Source organism: Procambarus clarkii, chromosome 47 (assembly GCF_040958095.1).
Source record: "Procambarus clarkii isolate CNS0578487 chromosome 47, FALCON_Pclarkii_2.0, whole genome shotgun sequence".
NCBI lineage: Eukaryota > Metazoa > Arthropoda > Malacostraca > Decapoda > Cambaridae > Procambarus > Procambarus clarkii.
The window spans coordinates 28,261,023-28,266,502 of record NC_091196.1 but is presented as its reverse complement, the minus strand read 5'-3'; positions in this window follow the sequence as shown (position 1 = coordinate 28,266,502).

Sequence of the window (5,480 nt, the reverse complement as noted above, 5' to 3'; positions counted from 1 at the left end):
CAGTGCTCATAAGTTCTGCCTATTATGGCCAAAGTATGATTGGTAGATTTTGTAAAATTTTGTGTAGACCAGTGGGTGATGTTATTCGATATGACTTTCGAACAGATAGATATTAATATATGCATGTATACTAGACGGGGTGTACCCAGCTGCGACCGGGTCTCTCGATCTCCCCCTTTCTTTCCCATTCTCACCCTCTCTGGTCTTTTTTTTTACCTTATCCCTACCTCTCTTCCTATCTCCCATTTCCTCTCTTCTTTCTCTCTTCTTCTCTCTCTCCCCTCTTTCTCTTCTGCTCTCACCCTCTCTACCTTCCCCCTCTTACCCTCTCCACCTCCCCCCTTTCATCCCTCTCCACCATCTCTCGCAGTCTCCCCGCCACTCTCACCTCTCCAATCCTCTTACTCCTCTTTCTCTACCTGTCTCGCCCCCTCTCTCCTTCCCTCCCTTTATATTCCTCTCCTATTTCCTTTTCAAACATCCCCTCTCTACTCTTCCTTCTCCATCCTTCTCCCCCCTCTCTGTGCCTATCTCTGTCTGTCGGTCTGTCACTTTCTTTCTCTGTGTCTCTCTCCGTCTCTGTGTATTGTTGCCTCTCTCTGTTTTTCTGTTTGTCTTCCTTAATACGGAGGTATTAAGGAACATCATTGTCAACACCACAACACCATCCTTAATGGCCATGACACAGTGAAAGATACGACAGTAATCACACACACCGACGATCGTAGGAGGCTTCGTGTGCTTGAGGCTGTGTTCATTCGGGAGCTGACACCAGTAATCAACATCCAGATGGATACGACTTCGAGCATACAACTGTTCGATGGCCCTCCATTGATCCAGAAGGGAAGACGTAAGACCTGGCGGACAGCTAGAAGCTGGAGTCGATCACCCTCACCCTATCCTTCCACCTATAGTTGGTGGAGGCTCAAGGCGGTACCCACCTACAACTCGAGCCATTGAGGAGGGATAATTAACTCACTAACCCGTGACCATTGGTGGGTAACGGACACCCAACGCTGAGTATCGATTTCAGCGCTCACTTACTCATGCCGCGAGTGATTCACTCTACTGACCAAGCATGTAACAGCCATGGGAGAGGTAGGGCAAGGGAGAGGACTAGGGGGGGGGAGGGCAGTGCAAGTGAGAGATTGAGGTGTGGGGGGGGGGGGAGGAGGGGAAGTTGCTATGCTAGTGCCATAGATGAGTTACACAAAAGCCTCAGGAGTGCAGCAAGTAAACACCTGCTGAAGAACGCAACAGGTAAACACCTGCTGAAGAACGCAACAGGTAAACACCTGTCGAAGAACGCAACAGGTAAACACCTGCTGAAGAACGCAACAGGTAAACACCTGTCGAAGAACGCAACAGGTAAACACCTGTCGAAGAACGCAACAGGTAAACACCTGTCGAAGAACGCAACAGGTAAACACCTGTCGAAGAAAGAAATTTCCCTTTAGAGGACATTTGGCCAAAAAAATCCTATTTCACGAGACAACGCAGACAAACTATCGATGGATGAGCCAACGAGCTAACAGGAACTAACAGGAACCAACAGGAGGAGGCGTAAGTAACCCTTGAAACAAGAGAGTCACGTGTATCAACTAAACACCAAGTTTAGGAGGAGTAAACAGTAGGGGAAGAGCCACTTGCGTCATAAGGACCAAACAGGAGCCAACAGAAAGAAGAGTAACCCACAGCCACCTACATCATTAGGAGACAACAGGAGCCAACAGTAAGAGTAACCCATAAGACAACAGCCACCAACACCAGCAACAGAAGCAGCCAACAGGAGGGAAAAACACCCAATAAGATATAAGAGTCACTGGAACTTCCGTCTCCCGAATGATGCTGGCAAAAATCTTGAGTCGTGAGATACGTACAACAAGAGATTAATGATGCTCCCGTCAAGTGTATCGGGAGGCTGCGGGCTTGTTTGAGCCCCCGTCAGGGCAATTCCCCGGAGATGACCGATCAATCATTGAGGTCAAATGAGGTCAACAACGACACGGGTAAATCACGAGAGAGAGAGAGAGAGAGAGAGGGAGGAAAGGGGGGGGGGTTGGGGCAAGGGGGGTTGGGGCAAGGGGAAAGGGAGGTAGGAAGACCCGTCATTACCTTAAAGAAAAGGTCAAAGGTCAGTCGCTGTGCAACCGTCGTTGTGCGGAACCCGAGAGGTCATATATGTGATAAAGAGACATTATATCACTGATCTATGTGATAAAAGGAGGTTTTCGCTAAAGGTAAAAGTATAGAGGATCGTGAGTGAATTCTTGCATTATACAGTATACAATATAGAACAAATTTCAGAATATAGCTGCCTGTGTCTTTGCTCCTGTTGAACACCCAGGAGCACCCTGTTCCTGGGATACAACAGATACAACGAACCTGTGAACCACGGAAGCCAAGCTTGCGAATTTTAGGTCATCTACATATTTATATTATCACATGTGAATTGCAAGGAGTCACCTGTGAATTGCATGGTCACTTGTTCATTTCAGGAAAGTCACGTGTGAATTGAAGGAAAGTCACTCGCGAAATCCGGGAAAATCCGGTGTGAAAGTTAGAAAAGTCAGGAGTGAAAGTCAGGGAAGATCAAGTAGGAAAGTCAGGGAAGATAGTGGGAAAATTTGGAAGGCTCAGATGTGAAAGCCGGGAAAGAACAGGTGTATGAAAGTCGGGAAAGAACAGGTGTATGAAAGCCCGGGAAAGAACAGGTGTGCGAAAGTCGAAGAAAGATCAGGTGTGTGAATTACGAGGTAATCATACATAATTTGACCTAATGGGCCCGAGCGAGGTACAGGAGAGGTCACGAATGGCAGAAATATCACCCAGACAGTTGAGAAAGGAATCCGGTGATGCGCTCAACGTGTTCCGCTCAATACCCCCAGCATATCTGTGCAGCTATTTGGGTCGCCTGTGAGGCCCAGCCACGAGTGCAACTCTGATGCAATATTGTGAGGCCTCAGAATCCAGTTACATATTGGAGGGAAAAATCCTTCGGATGTTATATGTGATAGATTTAAATATGTGGTAGATTTACATATGAGTGTGGTAGATTACACATGATTGTGATAGACTTTACATGATTGTGGTACACTACTATACATGTTTGTGCATATCTAACAGTGATAGACAATAGATGGTTATGGTAAATTATGCATGATTGTAATAGACTCTACAGGCTGGACCACTTGGGCTGGACGGTAGAACGACAGTCTGGCTTCATGCAGGTCGGCGTTTAATCCCCGACCGTCTAAATTGTCGGGCACCATTCCTTCCCGCCGTCCCATCCCAAATCCTTATCCTGACCCCTTCCAAGTGGTATATAGTCGTAAAGGCTTGGCGCTTTCCCCTGATATTTCACTGCCTCCCTCCTGGGTGGGTGGGGGTGCTAGGTAGTGGTGGTGCCAGGCAATAGTGGTGCTAGGTAATAGTGGTGCTAGGTAATAGTGGTGCTAGGCAATAGTGGTGCTAGGCAATAGTGGTGCTAGGCAATAGTGGTGCCAGGCAATAGTGGTGCTAGGTAATAGTGGTGCTAGGTAATAGTGGTGCTAGGCAATAGTGGTGCTAGGCAATAGTGGTGCTAGGCAATAGTGGTGCTAGGTAATAGTGGTGCTAGGCAATAGTGGTGCTAGGCAATAGTGGTGCTAGGCAATAGTGGTGCTAGGTAATAGTGGTGCTAGGCAATAGGGGTGCTAGGCAATAGTGGTGCTAGGCAATAGTGGTGCTAGGCAATAGTGGTGCTAGGCAATAGTGGTGCTAGGCAATAGTGGTGCTAGGCAATAGTGGTGCTAGGCAATAGTGGTGCTAGGCAAGAGTGGTGCTAGGCAATAGTGGTGCTAGGCAATAGTGGTGCTAGGTAATAGTGGTGCTAGGCAATAGTGGTGCTAGGCAATAGTGGTGCTAGGCAAGAGTGGTGCTAGGCAAGAGTGGTGCTAGGGGTACATAGTTTAACAACCTCCTCCTCACTGCTAGTCACAATTAGGTTAGTCCGGGGTCAGGAGAGACGCCGTGACCCCCCCCCCACCCCCCCCAAACCCACCCCCACCCCCCACCCCCTCCACCCCTCTCGACGTCTCGGAGTGATAGTGATTGTGTCTCTAAGACGGCGAGAGGGGGTCGAACCTGTTGCCTATCACCAGATCAGTGCCAACACCCCCCCCCCCCTAACCCCTTGCACTAACTCCTGTTCACAGTTTTACAGCCATGTTTCTCCCCTGAGTCCTCCATCAGAGTTGAGCTGTATATTTCAGTTCGTAAACATGTCATCTCTGTGTGTGCTTGTTTGAGGCTCCTGGTGTTAGTAGTTCGTAAGAGGTTAAGGCTATTGGCTTGGAGGAGTGTTGTAGTTTGAGGTAGCTTGAGGTGTTGTAGATGGTATTTTATATTATTTGGAGAGTGGAGGTGGTGGTGTCAGTGGGTGGTGGGGTGTGGTCTGGGTGGTGGTGGTGGGGTTGTCAGTGGGTGGTGGGGTGTGGTCTGGGTGGTGGTGGTGGGGTTGTCAGTGGGTGGTGGGGTGTGGTCTGGGGGCTGTTCGCTCCCCAGGAAAGAACATTTAATATCCCCACCCTGGAAACACAAACCGTAACAGTCTCTATTTTCCGCTAGTTACAACTTGTAATAAAGTTGTTACATCTTGGCTTAACGTGTTTATGACGTATTAGAACGTTGTTACAACTTGCTATATTGGTTGTTATAACTGGTTACGTGGTGTTAAAACTTGTTCGAACGTTGTACCAACGTCGTAGTTTCGCTGTGTGTTTGCTGGGCAACACCTTATAGCTTCGTCATGTGGACGTTCAGAACACAGTTCCCAGGATTCACCGTGACAAGAATGTCTGAGAGTCTCGCATTGATTAACACATTTTTTTTATCATAAACAGTATTTATGTTGAGAAAGAGACGCGGTAACGTATCTGAGAATTAGTAACCCCTCAACTCACACGAATAAAACGCAAAGTCGTCATTTCATATATGTGGTGTTTGTGTTACTAATGTTTATGTTAAACTTTAATTTGAAAATAAAGACAATTTCGACGATTCGATCCGTCCTGAGCTATTATCATGTTGTTTACAGCACACAATATGGTCATTAGGAAGCTCCAGGCATTTCAGGTATCCATATGCTGGTTAACTGGATTTTTCTTCAAAATGGCGAGAATACTGAACATTTATGGGAAATGTCAAAAGGGGGGGGAGGTATTCAAGCATCATTTGTTTAAACAGATTAGTGTACCTCAACGACAAGCACCCACTTGTCGTTGAGAGAGAGAGAAAGAGAGAGAGAAAGTGACGCAGATAAGAGTAGTCACCTATTTGTATTCACCTATTTGTGCTTGCGGGGGTTGAGTTCTGCTCTTTCGGCCCGCCTCTCAACTGTCAATCAATCAACTGTTACTACTAACAAATTTTTTTCCCCTCCACACACACACAAACCCCCAGCTGAAACAGCTGTCTAACCCCCCAGGTACCTATTTACT